This window comes from Diceros bicornis, chromosome 6, assembly GCF_020826845.1.
Source record: "Diceros bicornis minor isolate mBicDic1 chromosome 6, mDicBic1.mat.cur, whole genome shotgun sequence".
NCBI lineage: Eukaryota > Metazoa > Chordata > Mammalia > Perissodactyla > Rhinocerotidae > Diceros > Diceros bicornis.
This window is the reverse complement of record NC_080745.1, coordinates 75106671-75132191: the sequence shown is the minus strand read 5'-3', so window position 1 is coordinate 75132191 and position 25521 is coordinate 75106671. Positions and strand designations below refer to the sequence as shown.

The window sequence follows — 25521 nt, the reverse complement described above, 5'->3', positions numbered from 1 at the left end:
AGAGACAACTTCTTTGCACATTTTGTGGGGATCTGCAGCTTAATGAAAAAGGCGCCATTGATTCAGGAGATGAGAGGTTTCCCTGTGCATCTGATCCTGGAGTGCCAGAGACTAGCAGTAACCCTGGAATAAAGACAGTGCAAAGATTTCTAAAGACATTCCACTCTTTTCAAAGCCTGGCCCTGTAGGTTTCCACGGAAGTCTTAGATGTAAGGGATGTAAGATGGGTTTCCTGTGAAACACCCGCCAGCAGTTCCACATTCTGGCTGATCAGTTCCGCTTTCTAGCTGATAAAATAGAGAAAACCTCTTCAGCATCATCGAGAAAGACATTTGGAAAGAGTCAACAGAGTTGGGCTAGATATCAGCTCAGAAAAGTCATTGTCCTCCTCTCTCCCTCCCTACTCTGACATCAATAGCTGCAGAATCATCTCCGGTTTCTAGCAAACTTCTTGATGAAAATCTGAACAACAATTTTTCTGTTTCATCTTCTCATAAAGTGGAAAATTCCGAGTGAAAAAAAAAGAGACTACAGTCTAGTTGGAAATTAAGTTAAACTCAATTAATTTACATAAATACATTGGGTTGCTTTGGTATTGTAATTAATTCTTGGTTTGTAAAGTGAGTTCATCCCTACAGACTGTGTCCCAGAATGCACCACATGAAATTGCTTTAATTTGGTTGGCAGCCTAGCTTCAAGGGCATGAGTAGATTGATTGTAAGCTCTTTGAGGACAGAGGCAAGGCTGAAACTGCTCTGTTGGGTAAACATGTGTTCACTTGATAAACTTTTATAGAGCATCCACAGTGGTTGTACAACAGCACACCAAAGGTGCCTAAAAGTGAATGAAACAGACGGATGCCTACCTTCATGGATCTTGTGATCTGGCTGGGGAGACACAGATTATAAACAAGTAACCCAATCAATAAACAAGATCCTTTCAGGTGGTGACAACGCTATATTGTACTATAAGGAAATAAAACAGAGTGAGAAAATAAAAAGCAATGAAGGGGAAGACTTCCAAGAGCCAAGAACTAAATGGTAAGGAGTCAGCCATTATTCCTAGCAGAGGGAGTGGTGGGTGCAAAGGAACCATAGGTGGGCAATCTTGGCATGTTCCAAGAACAGAAGGCAGACCAGCATAACTGGAAGCTGGTAAGTGAGAGAGAGAAAAACATAAGAAGAGACTGGTGGAGAAGAAAGGGCTAGATCATAGTATAGAGTCTGAGTTTTATTCTAAGTCCAATGAGAAGCATTGGAAGGTTTTAAGGGAGAGAATGACATGATCTGATCTATGTTTTAAAAGATCACTCTGGTTTCTATTTGGAAAATGGAATATAGATGGTAAGAATAGATACATCTTATATGTATATTCTCATTATAAATCTTGGTTAGTGGGGACAGGTGAGCGAGTGTTGAGCAAGAGTAAACAGGCAAGATATTAGGATAAGCTGCTATAACAGAAAAGATCCCCCAATACAGTAGCTCAAAGAAGATACAAGTTTATTTCTTTCTCATGTAAATCCACAATTGAGCAGTCCAGGGTTTGCAGGATGGCCCTTGCCCTACAAAGTCAACAAGGACACAGCCACTGAGTTGACCCAGCTATGCCCAACCTACGGCTTCCATCTCTGGATCCCAGGCAAATGCTCTAGTTTCACCATTTCTCAGCCATGAAGAAGGGGCAAAGGGAGACCTCCAGGAAATGATGTGCTGGTTTAAAAACTGGCTTTCTTGGAGGGAAAAGACCTAATTTATAGCATTTTCTGATTTCCATAGTGTAAATACTTCTACCATGGCTGATTTCAAACTATCAACTGACCTCACTGAATTCAGAGTTGGAAAGAGATGCATGCAATGGTGTCTCACAGGTGATGATGAGCTGGTTCCAGCATAACTGGCTCCAGGGCAAAAGCTTCTAATCTGAGCTAATCCTATATGGGATAGCACACCCAAGAACACTAGGGTTTTGGGGAAGTCACACATTGATTAGTGCAAAAAGGCCCCAAATTTGACTAAAATTCACAGAAAAGGAAATTTTAAAATGATAGAGGTAGAGTATAGGGGATTTTTACAGCAGTAAAACTATTCTGAATGGTACTGTAATGGTGAATACATGACATTATACATTTGTCAAAAATCCATAGAATGTACAACACAAAGATGTAAATTATGTAAATAATGTAAATTATGGACTTTAGTTAATAATAATGTATCAATATTGGCTTATCAATCATAACAAATGTACCACACTAATGCATATGTTAATAATAGAGGAAGTTGGGGGAAGGGGTATGAGGGAGTATATCGGAACTCTGTACTTTCTGCTCAATTTCTCTGTAAACCTAAAACTGCTCAAAAAATATTCTATTAATTTAAAAATCATAGAGAAAGAATTGCCATGAATATGTATATAAATGTGAATGTGTAGACATGGGTATGTATGCGTATGTGTGTGTGTACGTGTTTATGTGCACGTGTATACGCGCATGTGTGTGTGTGTGTGTGTGTGTGTGGCATAATAAGAGGGATCTCATAGATCTGATAGCAGGAGACCTAATTGACTCATTCCCCTGTGCCTACACCTCAGGCCTGGCAGAGTAAGACCAAAAGCCAATCCTGTGGAAAAAATATCCATCTTTCTTCAGTCAGCATGCTGCCTTCTTCTACAAGGTCACTAATTTGGAGCTTGTTAATGTAGGCCTGCCTGAAACCACACTTTCATTGACTGGATACATGTCCAGTGGGAAGAATTATAAATCAGGGGTCCTCCTTGTCTTTTATCCCTTTGCTTGCAATTCTCCTTTCTGCAATCTTATTGGAAATAACTATCCATGTGTGTTCTACTGGGGCTGGGAGGAGACACCAAGATGGAGCATGAAAGGGGTCCGTATCCACCTCTCCCTGTCCCTACCTCCAAAACAAATAACTGTAAAGGACAATCTATCATGTCCCCAAATATTCGATTTCCTTGCTATTGGATTACGGTAGGCTGAATGATGGCCCCCTAAAGAGGAGTAGGCCCTAATCTCCAGAACCTGTGAATACATTCCTTATATGGCAAAAGGGACTTTGCAGATGTGATTAAGTTAAGGCTCTTGAGATGAGAGATTATCCTGGATTATCCAGATGGACTCAACGCAATCACAAGGATCCTTATGAAACAGAAAGCAATATAACAAGAGAGGTAGAGAGACAAAGAGAGAGATTAGAAGATATTATGGGGGATGGGCCATGAGCCAAGGAATGCAGGTGGCCTCTAAAAGCTAGAAAAGGCAAGGAAACTGATACTTCCCTGAACCTCCAGAAGGAATGCAGCCTTGCTGACCCATTTTAGGACTCTGACTTCCAGAACTGTAAGAGAACAAATTTGTGTTCTTTTAAACCACTGAGTTTGTGGCAATTTATGGCAGCAATTTGAGACACAATAGAAAACTAATACACGTACATTTTACCTGGGAATCTGCTCTCTCTCCGCCATCAAATGACCTGGGTGTCCCTCTTTCTGCTTATCTTTTTCTTTTAGCTCCTATCTGAAATCTGTGCTTCCTGGGCTGAGCCCAAACAGCACACACACCACCATATTGCCCCTCTATTCTTAGTCTGGCACAACTGCTGGCTGGCAGATGAGGGCACCCCATAAGCATTTGTTGAATGAGTAAATGAATGAATGAGTGAGTGAATGAATAAATTTTGTTTTCCAAATTCATTCCATGCTTAAAGTGATGTCGTAGGGGTTTCTGTTTTTTAGTATTTGTTTTTCAGTTGTGCTATTTGCTTTAATCTACCCTCTATTCCAAAAGAAACCACATACACATAGTGGTTTCTAGATGTAAGTTCACACAGATTCATTTTCTTCTTTTTGACCTGGCCCCATGGTCTGAGCTCTTTATGAGGCTCCAGTTCCCAGGACTTCCTGCTGTAAATGGACATCTCAATTCTTTTTATGTGGGGCATTAACCTAAACTAGAATCAGATGGGAAGCTCTATAGAGCCCTAAAATATACAGCTCAGGGTTGGGGTCAAAAAGAGACAGTAGCTGTATCTGGGACAGCACAACTGTTAGCATGTGGAACTAATAAAGGAAACCTGGGAGCTCTACAGACCTATTGGGTTCATAAAGAGGAAAACTGTTCCCATGTCACAGATTGTACCCCTAACCCAGCCATCCGTCTCAGATATGCAACGTCCTAGGTCACAAGGGGACTAAGCAACAAATTACAAGCAGATGAGATCCTAAGTTGAAAAAACAAATCAAAGGATGTCTCCTTCTGAGGGTGGGTCATAAAGTCTAAGAATACACAAGAATGCATTGCAAAGAAATTTAGAGACCAATAGTTCAACTTCTCTTTTGAGCTGGGCAAATTCTCCCTCAAGCCTTGGTTTTCTTAAGACCACATAGACAGCAATGCCTGGGTCAAGTCTTGCCAGCACAAGTACAAGGAGGGCACATTTGTTTTTAATTCAGGATGAGTCAGAATGCAATGAGATGATGAAATGATCACATCAACTTTCTAGACTTTAATATTGATTAATTTCACTTTTTTGATTCTTTACAAAATAGTTGAATTCATTCGACCAAGAACACACACACACTCACACACACACACACACACACACACAATTGGGAACAGTGCTGCTCCACTGAGGTGACAATAGCTGTGGTAAAAATCAGCACTTCTCACCCTCGTCTCTCTGATTCCTTTCCACGAAGCTGGGAAATGCCAAGTGTCAAATATTTCCTATTACTTAAGGCCCACAAGATGGAGCTTTTATTTCTCGGAGCTAACACTGAGCAGGAGACTTCAGAGAAGACACCATTTAAATGTCCCAAGTTGATTTGCCTTCGATGGGAACAGAGAAGGAGGAGGAAGATACCAATTAAATTGAACCCTCAGGCGCAGACATCTCATTACGTGCATATGTCAAGTGGAGATTGCTCAAGACCACCTCCACTGTGCTAGACTGCATCACCAGTGATTGCCCATATCATAGAACGACCTCCAGGCTAATGACGGAACATTATTTCAGTCATTCCAAATGAGACCCCACTGCTAGTAACCAACAGTGGGTACTTCTATAGGGGTCCATTTAAGACTCATTCCACACAGTCATAAGCAGAAAAACTTACATCAGCTTAAGTACAAGGAAATGCCCCAAACTCACACATCTCTAAGGAGGATTGGCAGAGTCCACTTGATATGAAGAAAGGCACTTGTGGTTTTCAGGTTCTGCTATGTTCTATACAGACAAGCCTCACACAATGGCATTCTCATGATGCTCAACTTCAATCTTAAACTACAACCCATGAAATGACTGGAAAAGAGAGTTCATAGGAAAAGAAATACAGTTAGTTAAAACCCATATGGAGCGCCGGCCCGGGGGCGTAGCGGTTAAGTGCGCGCGCTTCACTGCTGGCGGCCCAGGTTCGGATCCTGGGCGCGCAGGGATGCACCGCTTGTCAGGCCATGCTGTGGCGGCGTCCCATATGAAGCGGAGGAAGATAGGCACAGCTGTTAGCCCAGGGCCAGTCTTCCTCAGCAAAAAAGAGGAGGATTGGCATGGATATTAGCTCAGCGCTGATCTTCCTCACACACACACAAAAAAAAAAACACATGGAAAAAGTTTGATCTCACTTGTAATCAAAGATGTTTACATAGCAATGCGATACCACTCTTGTCTATAAGATTTGAGAAGACATATGCATCACAGCTGGTAAAGCTGGGATACAATAAACATTCTCATAGTGTGCTTGTGAGAGTGCCAATGGATTTGACTATTTTAGAAAGAAAACTGGTCATTTATATCAAGAACCTTAAAAAAAAAAACCTTTGAACTAGTTATACCACTTCTGATAAAGTATTTGAGGGCAATTACCCAACACTTAATGCACAAAAATCTTCAAAGCAGTATTATCTACAGCAGCAAAAATAATAAAAGTATTAAAAGGAAACACTCTAACGTCCAGACAACTATGACGCACCTATGTAATGGAATATTATGCCGCCCTTAAAAAACAGTATATAACACCATCTTAAAATACTGTGGAAGGCAAATTTTGTCATGTTAAATTTAAAGGAAAGGATAAAATTGTATATAGAGTATGCTGACAACTTCTGGGGGAAAAGCCTCGTAGTGACATAGGCACATCAAAATGCAGTTGAGTGGTAAGATTTTGGAAGAAGTTTTTATTCTTCTTACTTTGCATTTTCTAATTTTTGCAATAAGCACATACTATTTTTATAAAAAAAATAAATAAAAACTAAACTATGTTTTAAAACATAAGTAAAAATGACAGTGCAAGGAAAACATAGTCAATTTATAGCTCTACTTCAGGGAACATGAACTGCAGGAAAACCCACATCATGTTTTAATCCATATGCAAATAAAGCCCTAGTTTTTATATGCAGATATTCATGAATATGGAAAGTCTGGCAGCTGAAACTAGCACTTTGAGGTATGCCACTGCATGCAGAGCTATTAGAAAGAGGATTTGTGATAATCCTGTTGACACAACCCAGAGAACCTTACCTATTCCAGAGCTCAACTTGAGCACAAAAATACCGTAGAAAGACAAACAGCAGGGGGTAATTTAGCAATTAAGGGAATTGCAGTAAACGGATGGGAGGATGGGCTCGCTTATCTCTGTTTGCAAAGTTTCAACAATAGATTTCTTTGGAAGGTAAGAGAGAAGAAAACACTGCAAGCTAATGTTTGTGTTGAGAAACACTAGGTTGCAGGGAATGTCTCATTTGCCATTTTGGAAAGGTTAGGGCGATGAAATGCTACAATAAAATGCTTTGGAAACCTGCAGAGTCACATGTATCGCAGGACAAATTGTGGCCCTGCCCGTGGAATGATCCTCTGCAGCAGTGCTGAGATGAGACCCCCATGGCAGAGGAGCTTTCTTCACATCCAACCCCAAACAACTTGCCCATAACAGATTGAGGAAAATTCACTTTAGAAGATTTGTTTTCAGGAGGCGGTTTTGACTTCCCTGCAAGGGTACTGCCCCATTGAATCTGCTCTGACTTGAGACTTTTAATAATATGTTTTCCCATAAAATATATAGGGCAATAGAAGAGAATATATTTTAATAAATTGCTAAAGAAAAAAATCTTTATAAAGATGGTATTTTGTTTTAAAGGCCCAATAAACAGTAATATTATGAATGACACAGGCTTGGCGCAGTAGAACTGAGTTTCAGCACTAAATTTGCACACACCTTGAGTTCATCACTTTTCCTCTCTGAGACTCTGCTTCCCTAAGTATAAAATGGAGCTAGAGGAGGCAGATAAGCAGGGCAGATGGGATTGGATTTGCCCTAGATGAATTCTGAGTCCCTTCACAGAGTTAATGTTTGCTGACTCTAAGAGGATGGAAAATCTTGCTTGGGGGGAAGCATCTTGCAAAGAAAGAGATTATACAAACCACACAACTGGCTCTGCCAGCACTGTCCACATCGCTGATTCTTAAGGTTGATGAGGTTGCATAGTATCATCTGGATGGTATGGTTTAAACCACACTCAACACTCGATCTGATTTGAAGCACTTGCCTAGGAAACCAGAATCAATTGCTCTGTCTCCCAGCAAACCTCAAACTGCACATTACTCAAGGAATCATCGCCGAGCTCTCAGTTGTTGGTGGTCAGGCTGTCTACCCTAGGTGCCCTCATTTCGTATTCAATCTTGGATGCCCGCTCCTTCTATGGGCAGAGAACAAAGTTGCTGCCATGGGCAGATTGTGGCCGTGCCTGCCACTTCAGCCTGCTTGTGGTTAAGTATTTGGCTGGTCCCCAGGCCTTTTCCCATCTCAGGAAACATGCGCCTCTGAACATAAGCCCCCAGGTGACAGAGAGAATCAATTGATTCATCAGATCAGCTGTGTTTCCAAGCTAGAGTGGTTGGTCAATATTTTGAATACAACCCCTGGCTACATGTCACTAAAAAAGCAAGTCACTAAAATCTGGAGGAAACACTACTTAGTAACTTGAATTCTAGTCCCAGCTCTGTTGCATGCTTGCTAAATAGACCCAAACAAACCACTTATTTCTCTAGACCTTGGTTTTCTTTTCTGGAGAGTGTTTGGGCCTGTTCAGACAGATTTTTGCCTTTTTGTTTTGTTTTACTTTAACCTGGCTTTAGGGGCTACGAAAACCCCTTGAAATTGTATGTCAAAATGTATCTGTGCATTTTTTTCTTGCAGAGGATTCAAAGCTTTCATCACAGTCTCAAAGGGATCCATAATCCAAAAGTCGATTAAAAGCCACTTCTCTAGGCAGATCCAGCATTTGTACACAGGAGGGGCTTGGTGGCAGCATGCTGATTGGCAAACAATTGTCTTGAAGCTGTGTTTGCACAGTAAGCACACTCATTTTACTTACACCATATGATGCAAATCAATAGGAATGGCAAAATTTTCAAAAGATGCTTTACATCAGGCTAAGAAAATGCCATTAGTCCATGCAGCTGCTGTTATTTTCTCACCAATAGTATTATTACTATTGAGGATGACTTTGGAGATGAAGGAGGGGCCACGTCACCTCTTGGCTGTATCACTGGCTCCAAGGTCTCAAAATGCTCCATAATTTCCATTTGAGATTGTAAGTTATAGAGAAGATCTAAAGAATGAGGTGGTTCTCCATGGAAGGCAAGCCCAGGAACCCAGAGGAGCATGAGGAGACAGAGGCATGCTGCCAGCAAGGCCAAAGAACCTTGATGGGCACCTCAACTGAATCTGGCCCATTTCATAGCTGTCTCCTGAAAAATCTCCTGCTTTCCTCTTCACCCTGTCTCAATCTCCTTTTTAAATAAAGATATTGCAGTAACTTTACCAGCCTACTCTATTGGGCAAGTGGTAAGAATAAGGTATTAAATTAATTAAAAAGGATAGTAACAAACTTTGCCAGAGAGAAAGTTTGATTGAATTTACATATCATGACATTTTCGAAAATGACAGTCTCCATTTCAGGCTTGGATGTCAACTCGCCTAGAGGTGTTAACATCATTATTCCACAGGAATAATCCACAGGAAAGCACACAAAAGCGAGAGAATATTATTTCCTAACCTCTGTTGGGTGATGTGGAAATCAGCATTAAGTGAGCTGATGGCACATCATTAAACGAGAGATCTCGTCTCCCCACAGTCTTCCCTGGAGAACTGCATTAATTCAGAACACTTAGTTGGGAGAGGACGGTTCTTTCCCGGAAAGCATAAGACTGCCACAGACTATGTTTAAAGTCCTCATGAACCATTGTTCAGCTATAATGACCTCCTGGGTGGGTTTCCCAAGCACTCACATGGTATCATTACATGACAATTATATGGAAATTCAGAATGGCTATTCGCGATGGCCTTAGGATGATTAACAAGTTGATGACCTCTCTGTGATCACCATGAAAACAAAACCACCACCACGGCTATTCAGTGAAACATAACATGGAAATGAATACAAGTGTCCAATGTTAGAAAAATGGTAGCAAATTACGGTATGTCCTTAAAGTAATTATGATGCGGTCAATGAAAGTTATGCTCATGAGAAATATTTAAGTACATGAGAAGAAAGCTTATGATGTGTTAAATGAGTAAAACAGGATTAAAAATTGTATATAAGTGAAGCATGATCCCAGGTATGTTTAAAAAATAATAATCTCTCTAAAAGAGATAACCACTAGTAACATTTGTTGTAGCCTCTTTCTATACAAGTAGCTCTTATTTTCTTTACAATTCTGTGTTTAAAAAAAAAGATAAGAATAAATACCATGGTGTTCTTTCTGATCAAGAAAGAACTTTTAAATGTGAGTCTTTATAAATAAAGAGTTATTCCTAAAATTATGAGGACAGATGTCTTTTTTCCCCAGGATGCTAATCTGCTACATCTGATGAACTCAAGAGAAGAGATATCGAGTCTACTGCTGGCAGGAACTTTAAACTCCTTACCATCCTCCTCTCCCTGTTTCTTCCTCCAGCTGCCCTGAGGCCCAATACAAAACAGCAGAGCAAAACAACCCTTGTCCTGTTCCTAGCCGGTGAATTTTGGCACAATTATGGGGACCCAGAGCTCCCCGACTCATGACCTCCTAATGGGCCCTGAGGCGGAGCACCGTCTGTTGCTGGCACTTAGAAGCCAACCTGAAGCAGCAACACATGCTATGGATCTGAGAGTGGAAATAGTTTCAGAAGCAGGATTCCATGTCCGCCATCAATGGCCACTGAGCCTGGCTTTGAGTATTCTTCTGCCAGAAGCACATTCTCCAAGTCAGGAACAGGAGAAAAGGCACAGGATGAATCCCGATAGAGTCCTCGTTCTGCCTGTTGTGAGCTATGTGGCTTTGGGCAGATGATTCGACCTCTCTAACCCCCAATTTTCTTACCTGTAAAATAACATCTATGCCTAGACAGTTGTCGCAAGGATTAAATGAGACCACATCTATATACTGTGGCCAGAGGTATCTGTGTGCTTTGACTTCAGTCAGTCATCAGATCTGAGGTGAGGGGTCAGCCTGGTGCTACTGCTGTGGAACTCCATACTGCATGGCATCTATCCATAGTAAGCAAAAAGCCCACTGCAGAGACATGACAAAAATGGCACTAAATCAAGACAGTCTTCAATTAAGGGCTCAAGTTAGAGGTACCAATTCCATAGGGAATTTAGAACAAGAAAAACAAAGGCTGAGGTCTTCAGAAATGACCAGGGAGGAGGTGACATTTGAGCTGGGCTCTGCTGGCTAGGTAAGAACAATATATTTTTCCCTATCTCTCTTAGCTAACACACTTATTCTTGGTAAAATGCACCCAACATGACCATCCTGCAACCCCAAGTCTAAAGTAATAAAAAAGGGGAGGCAAATTTGTTTCAAATATTTATCCTTCCCTCCCTCCCTCCTCCTCCTTTCCATCCTACTCCTATTTTTCATTTTAAGGAGTTTAGGGTTAATATCCTTGGGGAGTTTGGTAACAAAGAAAAAAATGAAAAAATGAGAACATTCACAGGTTACAGAAGTCTACAAGAGTTATTATGGTGGGTCTTCTCTTTTAGATGGTAGATGTACTTGGCAGTCAGATAGTTGGATGCTAGTCCAAGCATCTCAGATTTTACCCTGAGATACATCTGGTTTGGTAGAAAGTTGGCCCAAGTGGGGTACTCACAGTCACTTCAGGTCCTGTGTAGAGCCCCATAATCCCACAAATATCCCTAAGAGAGGAGGCCACTTCTTCCATTGGCTCCAATGATTACTGAAGTATGTTCCTCATTGACTTTTTTGTTTTGTTATCCAAGAAATATTTACCAGCTGGTAAGCCTCGGAGCACATTACGTGCATTGTTCCCATGCCTGAGGACACAGTGGTAAATAAGAGACTAAATCCTTGCCTTTACAGAGCCACATTCTGGGGAGAAGTATGATGCACATGGCTGTAAGCAATCAAATGCAGAAGATGATTTCAGATGGTGCAATGTGTCACAAAGAGAGAAGGCAGGGTAATGGGTGACTCTAGACAGGTGGTCACCAAAGGCCTCTTGGAGGAGATGCCATGCGAGCAGAAACCTGAGAGATGAGAAGGAGACTTGTCCCCTTACTGACTAGCAGCAACATCCCTCACTTCTCCTGGAGGAATGACAGACTCTAAGGAATAACACTCTCTAGCCTGTTCTGTTTGCCTGCCATTTTGTTTTTCACAAGCTTTGATTGAGGACCTATCAGACTATTTGTAAGGAGAGAATAGTACTGCAAGGGCTAAAGCACAGAATGTGCAAAATCTTCATTTACTACACTGTGTAGGATTTCCCTTTTAAAATTTTTATCTCCCCAATTAGACTGGGGTCAACAGGACAAACTCTGAAGAAATCTACAAAGATTTCTCAGAGAGAGTAACATTTGCATTGTATCATAAAGAAAGAGTTGGAATTCTCTAGGCAGAGAAGAGTAGAGCATTTTGGCAAAGGAAACAGCTTAACGCGTATGACTAGTCAAAGGAGTATTTCCGAGAGAATGGAGAGGCTGAGGCACAAAATGGGACTGGGAAGGACACTTGAGCTCCAATCACACAGAGACGTGGTTGCTTCACTAAGTCATTGAGACTTAAATCAGTTGGCATAAGAGACCATGGAAGGATGCTAAATGGGGGCATGAAATGGCCAGATGGTTGCGTTGGAAAGATCACAATGAGGGCTGGTTGGAGGCAGGGAGAATCCAACCAACCCAGGGGTGGGAAGTCAGGTCCGACCAGGCCATCTCTTTGCCAGACAACATTGAACACCCTCAGCCTGGCAGAACTTACCTGATTGAGTTGCTTGATGAATTGCATGAAAGACAACAGGCAGGTGTTCTAGCAACATGGCTAAATCATGGCCATCAGGGTTTGTGTCCAGGGAAGCCTGCTTCCTGACTCACATGCACTCATTCATCCCATAATTCATCTTTCATCCAACAGGTTGAACTGAACCCCTCCTGTGATCCAGATGCAGGATTTGGTACTGGAGACATGGAGCATCAAAGTTGACCCTGCCTGCACTCAAGGATCCTTTGGCCCTGAGAAGGAAGTGAACTCCTAAACATTTAATTATCTGTGTTGTGACACTGCAAAGGAAGCTCAGAGGAAGGATGACCAATCCAGTCCAGGGAGAAAATCTTCCCAGACGGGGTAATGTTTTAGCAGGGACCAAAAAGACCAAGGGTAATTAGCCAGGTGCAAAGCAGGGAGGGATGCTCCAGGCAGAGACTGCAGCACAATTTGGCGGACACTTCAGGAAGACAATATGACTAATGTGTGCACTTTAAGTGCAAGGAGGGGTGAAAGAAAAGCCCAGCAAAGTAGATAAGGGACATTTTCTGAATTTTTATGAAAGAAGCAGAGGGTAGAAAGGAAAGAATTCAAGTTGATGATGGAAAGTTCATTGTGCATTTTCCTAAACTCTGAATCTCCTGCTGCTTATCCCTGGGCAAAGTAACTACAATATGACAAAGGAGAAAATGGGGGTGTTCTTTTTCTTTCTTTCTTTTTTTAAATACCACACTGATGGATCAATATGTCTGGTTCCCAGTGCAGGCTCTCTATTTTCTTTTCAGTGCATTTGTTTTACACTTCAAAATATGCGGCTGAGGGATCTTACTCTTCTCTCGATTTGAGTTGGTCCTCTTCAAAGCTGGCTGTTGCTCAACCAAGCAGGACTACTCTTCCAGGGGAAATTAAATTGATAGACTCTCTCATGTCCTGCAATTTCACCTGTCATAAATTCCAAGCAGCAAAAATAAATTCCATCATTTTCAAACAGAGGAGCTTTATTGTAGGCATTGTTGGAGTTTGCAGAATACACGAAAAGTTGGGGCAACCCAGAGCCTCCGTGAATTTGCACCTGGTGGCAAATCCAATGAGTATTGATTATCTGCCCCCTCCGGATATTACACAGTGTGTTAAATTGTCAATTTACCTCTTCCTCTGAAACCACTTATTGATGCGTAGCTAAGACAGGAAGCCAGCGGCATTGGATAATTTGAAATAGTCTTGCCTCCCCCCTACCCCGCTGGCAGCATTCATTTTGCAGATCAAGGATAGAGAATGGAATTACTGATCTACATCAAACATTTTTATAATCTTATGTGTCTGGACTGCCCGTACAACTTGGGGCAATCTGAACAGGGAGAAGAGAAAGTCTACAAGAATCAACCTGCTAATTGTGCCTTTATCCTTCTCTGTATCCCAGAGTCTGACATAGAGCCTGGCATATAGGAGTTGATTTTTTTTCATTGAGGGTCTTTTTGAATGACGATGGGTAGGTGGGTAGAGGGTTGAGAGAAAAATTAGGCCGCTATGTTTTAACTATTTTTAGCCATAAAGTCCTTTATTCAAAAAAAAGGGATAAATACTAGGAATTCTGGTTAAGAAAGGAGTAGAGGCCCTGAGTCACACAAGCCTAGCTCCCCTTCTATCCATGTCTAGTTGATTTATGCTAAACTCACATTATTTGGCCATGCTAGTTGCTCCACTGCTGATGTCTGTCTCCTCACTTTCGCCTTTCTCCACCTTTCTTCTCCCACTACTCAAATAAGGCACAAAGGGTAGGCCATCAACTGCACTAATTAGACTTGCAACAAGGAAATGTGATGCCTCCCTCCCTCTTCTTAGAAGTCTCACCCTCATTCAAGGAATGATTCCTTTGGAACAGAGCATCCCTCTTACTTGGTATGACTTGGGTATGACTACAACCCTCTCCATGTCCACTGAGGGGAGAAAGGCTGACAATTTACTACTCCAGCAATTTTCCTTGAGTCTTACTCCTCATCTCACTCCACACCCGGTTGTCAGATTTACATAAATTCATATAAAATGGAGGGAGGTGACGAGGTGGTAAATGGTAGCAGAGCTATTAAAAACCCCAGAGGCATTTGCCTTCCAAATGTTTTTCGGCTCACTACAGAGCTTGGGGTACAGAATTTTGCCCTTTTTCGTAAGTCCTAATTGTCCATTTCTAGACAACAGGAAAAGTCCCATCTAACATCCCGTTATACAATGAACATAGTGTTAGTGACTGTAGGGATTTTCAGAAGATGGATGGTACATGGTCCAGACCTTAGAGAACTTCTAAGTCAGTTGGCAGTCGAGACACACATACATGTGCATACACTCACACACACACACACACACACACACACACATACACATATGTGAAATGTTAGCAAGACAAGTCAGTAGGCTATGAGTTCTTAGAGAATTCTAGGAGCACAGAATAGACTGTCCATGTTGTGGTTCAGACGAAAAATATACCCTTGTGGCTTGGGTGATCAGGAAAGAGTGGGACTGAAACTGTACTCTGAAGGATCACTGCCAAGGTTAGGGTGAGGTGGCATAAGAAAATCTGAACAGAACATGTTTGGGTGGCAGAACTGCCATCTGGCTGGCTTGGAAGGATCACACACGGGAGGCATAGGCACTCAAGATGCAAAAGTCTCGGTGCCTGACCGTGGAGTCTGGACTCCATCCTCTAGGCAGCTAGAGAGCCACATGGGTTCTTGAGCTGAGACAGGACAAGATGAAGGCACTTGAAAGAGGAGAAGGAGAAAGGCAGCAAGTTCAAGTCTTTCCTTCAGTTCTGTCTATATCACAGTTAGGGACACAGTTTCATCATTTCAGCAGTCATGCAAAGACCATCCCTGATGAAAAGTCTGGACGAGACAGTCACATGGGACCAGGCTGGAAAACAGGAGATGTCACAGAGTGTAAGAAGCCGTGCCCACAGCTGGGCATTTGCAGACATCCAGCATGTACCCGTGGGAGAGGCTGGTCCAGCTACAGAGGCCAGAATGAGGCAAACCCCAATCCTCTGTTTCCTTTCTTTTCACCTAAATCCACATGTGCTTCCTTCCTGGCCCTGCTTTCCATTATGTGCTCTAGCTGACAGATGCCATGACTCAAAACAGGCTCCATTAATCATATCCAATATTTTCCTCAGCATTGCATAGATGTTGGAGGCTTGAGCCATGTGGCATAAAACTCCACAGGGCTTTTCATGACCTGTCAGAGTGATACAATGACAGAAGAGTGACAGAACACTGGGATGAGGATGCTGTTGAACTGTCTAGGAACATGGTCCACAGAGCTGCCATTTTGGGTCACTAAGGCCCATGGTTTTTGTCAGATGCTTGAGTGCCTTCCACTTACATGTGAGTCTGACTTCCTCCTCTCTGAGGCTCAGATGACCTGTGCCTGTGCCCTGTTCTTGTACTCTGGCATCTCATCCACTTCGGCACCGCTGCCTGCCTCTTGGACATCGTAAACAAGAAAGGGAGACAGGAGATGATGGTGGTATAGAGAATGTGTGGTATAAAGCATGGAGCTGTCTGACCACTTGATGCCGGAGGCTGTTTCTAGACTTTCTGGTCCCAGAAGTTGGGCCTGGGAGGTGGGCATAATGGTAGCCACCAGCTGAGTAAGAGGCATGGACATGTTTCCTATTAGAGAGTCTTTATTTCCAAGAGCAGATTTACTCCAAACTAATAGATAAGGAGAGAATGTCCCCTAGCCTTTTGATACAATGAATTTCTATTTCCTTAATTGCTTGAGGTGGGCTTCTGTTGTCATCTCGAGGGAGGGACAGAGAGGCCACATCACTGAAGTATAATTCCTTAGGCTCACATGTGAAATAGCCATAGTTGAAGGCTAAGACCTCAACCCGGACCAAGATCAAATTAAACTTCTCTGGTTTGCTACTATATCAATTTGTTGTTGTTAGTGTTGTCAAGTAAATTCCAACTCCTAGTGACCCTGTGTACAGCAGAGCAAAACCCTGCCCAGACGTTCTGCACCATCCTCTCACCTTCCAGTGCCATATCAGACAATGCTCCACTGCTACTCATAGGGTTTTCATGACCAATTTTTTCAGAAGTGGGTGGTCAGGTCCTTCTTCCTAGTCTGTCTTAGTCTGGAAGCTCCACTGAGACCTGTCCACCATGGGTGACTCTGCTGGTACTTGAAATACTTATGGCATAGCTTTCAGCATCACAGAAACACACAACTGCCACAGTATGACAAGCAACAGACAGGTGATATGGTTCCCTGATGGAGAAATGAACCTGGGCCACGGTGATGAGTGTGCCAAATCCTAACCACTAGACCACCAGGCTGGCTGCTATGTCAATAGGAGGTCCTAAATTCCAAATGGACATGGCAGTGTGTGTAACAGACCTGTTTTCTGGTGAGGCTCCTTTATACCACACGTTCTCTTACACAGAAAAAAACCCAGGTGCCTTTTATAAGGCACATCCCTCATAGGATAAACCCTAAAGACAAAAAGAAATGCTAAAAAACAAAAATCCAAATTTTAAACTGTTTCCAGTAATCACATTGTTAGTGATGGTGTTGAAATTGTTATTTTGAGATTTTTATGTGTATTGTGGGATAAAGCAAATAAGTAATTATGTGCTATTCTATTATCTCAAGTGTCCTTGAGAACTTGGATTCTCGGAGTGGGAGAAAGAGATACAGCTGTGGGATAGAATATCTTAAGAAAAATAGTACTGGTTTAAAGAACTATCAGTGTGAGCTCAAGATATATTTTATTTTAAAACAAACAACGAAATAAAAAAGAACATATTTCCTAGTTCTGTTCACTAAAAAGTCTTAGATAGGCCTGGAAATATTGAGCTATTCCTAAAAGCAGAGCTTGAGAAAAGGAACTTGGTTCAGGTAGTTGGGAGAGAAGCGATCTTAGGAAGTAAAAGTGAGGCAATGGGGAGAGTAAGACAGAGAAAGAGCAAAAGCCAGTCAAAGGGCTTGTTATCAAGGTCACAGCCATGGGCAGTGGGGTTTGATTCTAAGCAGACCTCCAAGAAGGGTACAGAATGCCCCCCCAGAATTGTCCATCTGCAGACCAGATGCCACGACCTTATCTCCCATTCCCATTCCCCATTGGATGAATTCATAACTCCAGTGTTGAAAATTCCCAACATTTCAGAGAAGACTGTGAGGCAGAAAGTAAAAACACACATGGCACCCACTTGGGGAGTGACATTTTTACTATCAGTGAGAGTCTGAGCTCCCACATAAACTTCTGCCACAGCTGCAGCTGAAATCAGAGGTGGACAGGCAGATGTGACACAGGGTGCCAAGAGCTTCGACTACAGATTTGTATTGTAGTATTTACAGAAGAAATGCTATATGCCTGTCTGGGATTGGCTTCTAGGTGATATGGAAGGGGGTACGTGAGGGTAGAGATGAAATGAGTGTGGCCAGAAACTCGTAACTGTTTTAGCTAAGTAAAGATTATGCGGGCATTTGTTAAACTATTCTGTCTACTTTTGTAAATGTTTAACATTTTCCATAACAGAAAGTTACAAAAAAAAAAGAAGAAGAAGTGGAAGACTGGTGTGAAAGAAGAAAAAAAAGAGCAAAGATCCTGGATTCCAAAATTCTGGCTACACTACATTAGGCAAGTCAAATTAATCCCTCCAAGTCTTGGCTTTCTCATCTGAAAATGGAGCTGGTAAAGAGAACCTACTTCTCTTTAGAGTAAATATATAACTAATGAAAGTGTACTCATTGTATCAGACAATATCATGCACACAGTAAGTGCTCAATAAATGTTAGCTATTACATTATTATTGTGAAAAATCCATGTCCAGAGAGAGCAGGAAAGAGTAAGCAGGCCAATTTTGGTTGACTAGGAAGAGTGTCAGGGGCAAAGTGATTTCACAGTAATGCTGTGATTCTGCTCAGCTAATATAATTTGACACGCTCAGAAGAAAAACCCAGAACAGTGTTGTATGTGCACCTCTGAGGAAGAAACTTATAACTGAGATATAAGGTCCCACTGCCCAGCACACTGGCATGCTCCCCATCTAAGAAAAGTGTAGGATGACACCTGCTTCTCCTCATCAGAAGGAGACAACCTGAGTTACCTCATCTAGGGGTTGAAGGCGAAGGGCATAGCATGGTGTCTCGCATGAAGTGTTCCAGAAATGGTGGTCGTCTTGAAATAATTACAATTGTGTTGGCTGCTGCTGCTTGACAATGAAGCTACCACGAATCATGCACCTCGAATTCTTAAATGAGATCATCCCCTCCTCATCAAATGTCTTCCATCCGCAAAGAGCCAGCATGAGGACTGGAAAAACTAAGTGAAGAATCCCGTGAGATATCAAGCCCTATAGAAATAGACCCTCTTATTGTGATACCTTTACCAGCTAATGTCATTCAGGAAATGAGAGACTAAACTTTCTTATTCTTTGAGAGTTAACTGGAAACCTCTTTTTATTTCCACCCCTGTTGAAATCTTTCTAATGTGCATCAACCCAATTTGCTGCCTTCGAAACAAAGTTTAATCTTGAAAGACTTTGATCACATTACGCCTCAGGTTCATCTTTCTGACTATAGTTCTGTGCAAGAGGAACCAACAACATGGAAGTCACCTGACATCAAAATACTGCAGAGTCATTGTTTTGACTAATCAATAATAATTTCTTTCTTGTCACTTTCCTCCTACATAGGAAAAATTGAATGCCAGGAAACAGTTTGGCTATTTGAACATTCTAATTAATTAAATTTTATTCCATTTCACTGGCTTATATGAATCTGGTGTTAACTTAATATAGAAACCCCTATCAGTCAAGTCCAAGTTCATATTCAACCATTTTAGAGTCCCAAATGGATATGTTAGAAATGGTGCCTGAATTACATTTATGGACTAAATCTTGTGAAACTTTATTAAGCTATTTTGAATATTTTCTCTATAACTGGAGAGAATAATTCTTCATGTAAAAGTTCTTAAGCTCTTTTGGGCCACAGCCCCTTTAAGAAGCTGATTAAAACCATAGACCTTCATCACTGGAAAATGTATGTCTGGACCTAAAGCACATCCATAGACTCCTCGGGATTCCAAGGACGCAGAGTTAACAACCACTGGTTTAGATTTTCTTTCACTGCCGAATGGTTAAATCCTTTCATAAAAGCAGTGGTCCTGGATACTTAAATGGTACAAGTATAAAATTGTTATTCTAAGGTCTGTAGGCCTCACATAGAAAGCACTGTTATTGGATTTGGGCTAATTGAACATTTTTTTTGACTATTGAATTTTGCTGAGAGGTTAAATATTAATTAACTAAAGATAAGCTCTTCCTGGGGCCAGCCCGCTGGCGTAGTGGTTAAGCGCCTGTGCTCGGCTGCAACAGCCTGGGGTTCACGGGTTAGGATCCCGGGTGCGCACCGACACACCACTCGTCAAGCCATGCTGCGCCAGCATCCCATATAAAGTAGAGGAAGATGGGCACAGATGTTAGACCAGGGCCAATTTTCCTCAGCAAAAAGAGGAGGATTGGCATCGGATGTTAGCTCAGGGCTGATCGTCCTCACACGCACACAAAAAAAAGATAAGCTCTTCCTTCTTATAAATGGGGCCACATTGGAAAATGCCCCTACCTGTCTCCCTGAAAAACATGACACACTGCTATCTGTCACCTCTCCCACACTCAGCAGCTATTCCAGCCACCATGGGAGCTTCCTGGCGGTCTCTGGAGGGAATATATTTCACATCACAGTCAAACCGAAACTTCAGAATAGAGAAGAAAACTGATTCCTAGATGAAGAAGCACTAAACAAAAAAAGAAGAATTGGAGCATCTGGGAGAGGAAGGACACCAGAGGCAGCATGGGGTCCATTCTTTCATTTTTGAAAGCATTCATATCTACCTGGATCTTTGTAGTCAAGAGACTTTATTTATAAGTTTAAAAATGGATAAAAAGTACAATTTCACTAACTCTTTCAGATGGTCCCTGAACACTGGGGATTTATGAAACAGATGGGGAGCTTTAAAGCCAAATCTCTTTAGGTAAAATGCTACACATAGTCATTTTCCTCTTTACTAGCCTATAAACTTATCAAGGTGAAAAATAGTGATCTGTCTCGTTCTTCTTCCCCCAAATTTAAATTTCAGATATGTGTCAAAAATGGTTGATTGATCTTGAGAAAACTATGTAATTCTTCTAAGTTTCAATTTCTTCATTGTGAAAACAGGGACGTGAATACCTGCCTGACATAAAGTTCGTAGGCGGTCAACTAGATTACATTTGTAAGACACCCAGAACTTTACTAACATAAAGTAGCCAAATATTAGTTGAAGGTAGACAGCGGTCAGTTAAGGAGGTATACTATAAGCCTAAAGCAACTGCTAAAATGACAACAACAAAATGTTATAGCTAATTAGTCAATAAAGGAGATTAAAAAACCATAACAATATTTAATTAATCAAAAAGAAGGCAGAAAAAGAGAAAAAAGATAATTAAGAACAGATGGATAAAACAAATGGCAAGATGATAGATTTAAACCTAGCCATAAAAATAATCACATTAATTGAAAATACTCTAAACATCACAATTTGAAGATAGAGATTGTCAGATTCAATTAAAAAAATAAAAGCAAAACCTAACTGTATTCTACCTTCAGGAAAGGCACTTGAAATATAAATACACAAATAGTTTTTACGGCATAGTACAAAGATGGGAGATGATATACCATGCTAGCACTAATCAAAAGAAAGCTGGCATATCAGTATTAATATCAGACAAAGTAGATTTTAGAGCAAAGAATATTACCAAGGATAAAAAAGGTCATTTCATAATGATGAAGGGATCAGTTAATCAAGAGTACATAACCATTCTAAACATTGATGCACCTCATAACAGAGCTTCAAAACACATGAAGCAAAAACCAATAGACTGTAAGATGAAATGGACAAATCCACAATTTTAGTTGATACAGTTCAATGTAGGGATGAAGTTCAATATTCCTTTCTCATAATGGATAGAATAATCAGACAAAATCAGTAAAGATACAGAAAACTTGAACATTATCAATTAACTTGACTTAATTGACACTTATAGAATTTTCCACCCAACAACAGCAGAAGACACATTCTTCTAAGTGTACATGGAACGTTAACCTAGATAGCCCATGTTCTGGACCACAAAAAAGTCTCAATAAATCTTAAAGATTTAAGTAATATTAAGTATATCTTCTGAACACAGTGGAATTAAATAAGCGATCAGTAATAGAACAATCTCTGAACAATCTCTAAACATTCGAAAACTAAATAACACCCTTCTAAAAAATCTAGATACCAAAGAATAAATCAAAAGGGAAATTAAAAAGCATTTTAAACTGAAGGAAAATAAAACACAACATACAAAAATTGGTGGGGTACTACTAAAGCAGTACGTGGAGGAAATTTATAGCTAAAAACTTTGAAAAAGAAGAACAAAAAAGGAGAACTAATATGACCTTATTTCAAGACTTAACATCAAGATATAGTAATCAAAGACAGGCTGGTATTAGTGTAAAGATGGACAAATACTGTCGATCCTCATTTTTCACAGATTTTGCATTTGCAAATTCACCTAATTGCTAAAATTTACCAAGAGCCATGAGAAAACTTTTGAGATAAAAGAGATGATCATTATCTTGGTTGTGGTGATAGTTTCACATGTACGCACGTATGAAATCACATTCTACACTTTAAATATGTGCAGTTTACTGTATGTGAATAAAGCTGTTAAAAATATTGGAGGATCACTCAATATTTACACCTGCTTTCTACCTTGCTGGACTGAGAGTTTCACACATCCCCTGCAAGTTTACTCATTTGTAGAGAATTTGAAAACAACAAAATATGCTGAATATTCCACTGAACAGAATATAAACTCTTCTGTGATGTTTCAGAGGGTATATTGGACTCCATTAGTATCTCCAGCCATCAATATGTATATGGATTATCATTTTCTTATGGAGCCAGAAGTTTGGGATAAACCAGTGATGGCTTTGTTTTGAATTTCCTTGTTAATATTCACATATATACAGGAGGATCAAAATTCTTCCATATACAGATAATTAAAAATATGAGAGCTATCAAAATCTTTCATCCCTGAGCCAGGTTTCTCCCTGGCAGGGAAAGATGTTACAAATAAGCAAGGGGGAAAGGAGAGCATGAATCTTCTGGTACTTGATTAGTCAGACATCAGTATGAACTCACATGCAGCTTAAGAAATATACAGATAGACACACACAGGAAAAATTACAATCACAGGTCACTTAACAATGGGGATACATTCTGAGAAACGTATCATTAGGCAATTTCATCACTGTATGAACATCACAAGTGTACTTACACCAACCTAGATGGTATAGCCTACTACACACTTGGGCTATATGGTACTAATCTTATGGGACCACGGTCGTATATGCAGTCCATCGTTGACCGAAATGTCATTATGAGATGCATGACTGTATAGATATGCATGTGTACGCTGGTTAGTACACACACATAAATTTCCTAGCTCTGTCCTTCAGAGGGCCTAGAAGCAATGACACTACAACGGCAACAAGCACATCTGTGCCTAGATCTTGGTTTCGGATACTATTTTCCAGTAAAAGGAACCAGGACTTCTTGGAGAAATGACTGATTCTAGGGTTGAGATAGAGAACATACAACATGAGCCTGGAGTATCTGATAGTGCCAGAAAGCAAGGAAGTGTTCAAAAAAAAAAACAAAAGAATGGGGGCTTGTCAAAGGGACATAGGAACTGACCTGAAAAAGCTTCTGATGGCTAAAGCTGGAACAATTTAAGCAACAAAATTAATAACATAGTATTGGATCATAACTCAAAGTATAAAATTAATATATATGAGTAACGATAATATAAATAAATAACTGAATAAATAGATAAATGAGGGGAGACATATCTTCTTTATAGAATTCCGAATAATATATATAGATACTCCCCTATCCAGAAAGTGAAGTTTAATTCCCTCTCCAACCTTGAATATTGGTTGGACTTAGTGACTCACTTCCAAAGAACAGAATATGGAAAGGGAAAAATAGTAACTTTCCAATGGAGAGTCTTGGAAAACACCATCTTAACTAAGAGATCAAAGTTGCCATCATCAGGGATAAGTCATGTTGTCAGCATGTATTCCCTGATATGATGTGATGAGAAGGGCACTTCACCTCTGTGGCATTCATCCCAAAAATTCATAATCCCAGTCTATGCATGAGGTAACATCAGAGAAACCCAAATGGAGGGACATCCTACAAAATACCTGGCCATTATTCTTCAAAAATATCAAGGTCATAAAAACATGGAAAGCCCGAGAAACTGGTAAGGACCAGAGGAGACTAGGGAAACATATGACATAAATGCAATGTGGTATCCTGGACAGGATCCTGAAACAGAAAAAAGGGCATTAGTAGTAAAATAGGTGAAATCCAAATAAAATCTGGAGTTTAGTTAACAGTAATGTGCCAGTAGTTATCTCTTAGTTTTGACAAACAAACCACAGTTACGTAAGAGGTCACATTAAGAAAATTTGAGTGATGGATATACAGGAACTCTCTATGCTCTTTGCAACTTTTCTAAATCTAAAATTAATCCAAAAAAAGAGTTTATTTTCAAAAATTTCCATCCTCTCATTAAATTGGTTAACAGCCTTCAAAGAGTGACAGAAGGTTGTCATCATGAAACTGTTCAACTGGACAAATGAACACTGAGATTTGATTCTGGCCTGTGGCACTGAGAATATTATTCTGAGTAGGAGATGGTAAGTCAGTTGCTCTCTTCACCTTAGCCCCAGGCACACCAAAAACTGCATCTGCCCTTGCAATGGTCCTGGCCACCTGTCATATCACCTTTCAGAGAAGAGAGAAGATCATGGTCTAGAACAGCCACGGACTGCATGTGAAATGACCTCTCATGACAACCAGGCAGCCAGGAGCTGGGCCTGCCTGGTGGGCCACAGCACAGGGTTCTGACAGCCTCGGTGGTGGCAGCTGGGGAGGTGAGCTGGCTGTTCAATGAATCTTTTCTGTTTAAGCAATCTGAGCAGCCCAGTTAGCTTGATATTTTAAATGCACTGAGGATTTTAAAAGACAAGTCTTAGACGTACTCAAACGTATGTCATCCTTCCCAAGAGGTGGAATCACATGCTTATCCAATTTGCTAGCTGACAATCTGGCATCTCACTGTCTGCGTCTCAAAACCAATTCAAACAGACACATTGCTCATTCTGAGTGATGCTCGATGGACGTGTCAGCAGCTAGACCGTTCTGCTGCTCACGGTGCAAGTTCCTCTGTGTTTTATTTTTTAACATTCTAAGAGAAGAGCCTACCTTCAAAGGATGCGAGATGCCCAATCAACTTCAAATTATGCTCTCTGGAAATGTCACCCATCTCACACAGCTCCAGGAATTAGTTCATGACAAGCTTTAAAGATTGCCCAGCACTTACCCCTGTAATTCATCACGGTACCCAGGTGCTGATCTCTTCCGTGACTCCTTTAAACATCTTTTCTTCATCACAGAGACTGACTCTACATGTAAAAGACCTCGCTGATTCATGAAACATCATTTGATCAACTGAGCTCTGTTTAAATTCTGCAGAAAGAAACCAGCCCCTCCGAGAGTGAATTCCTATTTCTGTGGCCTACACCTGAGGAGGCATCAGGGCCTGAGTTTCCTAGCAGGGCAAGTTTTACAAAAGGCCCTCAGAGAATGTCCACCTTCTGCACCCCTGCTGATGCCACCTGCCTGCCTGGATGTTTGGGTGTGGCTCTCCCCACATACCCCTCTCCTTTCTTCCCCTCCCTGACTGATACCAGCCCCCAACACTGTGTCATGGATTCATCACTCCTTTGGTGACCAGATGTCCCCATACTCTGTGCTCACCCACTAGACCAGCCTTTGCATCACGGGCTACCACATAAAACAGAAGAGAAGGAAAGTAGAGGAGAAATCCTCATCCTTGACTTGGGTTTGCTGGTCTACCGTCAGAAATGTACACAGGAAGTTGCTCAGTTCTTGTCTGTGTTGGGGATTTCCTTCTCTTTTAGGCAAGAGAATTGCCCTTTTTTCACCATGTCATTGTGTGGCTTCAGATTTATTTAGTGTGACACAGTCTTTACCTCAGCCTGCATTGACCAGATTTAAAAGAAGCTCATGTTCTTGGCAGACAAGATTGTTGTCTCTCAAGGCTAGGGGATGGGCAGT

General features: G+C 41.1%; 1 long non-coding RNA gene across 1 annotated transcript in view; it reads right to left on the bottom strand.

Annotated features, from left to right (window-relative positions):
• Nucleotides 1-2502: 2502 nt before the first annotated feature.
• LOC131407446 (uncharacterized) overlaps nt 2503-25521 on the bottom strand; it is a 144230-nt gene continuing 121211 nt past the window's right edge. The window contains exons 2-3 of the long non-coding RNA XR_009220492.1: nt 5166-5315; nt 2503-3353 (exon numbers count right to left, since the gene is read on the bottom strand). This is a non-coding gene — a long non-coding RNA (uncharacterized LOC131407446). The remainder of the gene's footprint in view (nt 3354-5165; nt 5316-25521) is intronic.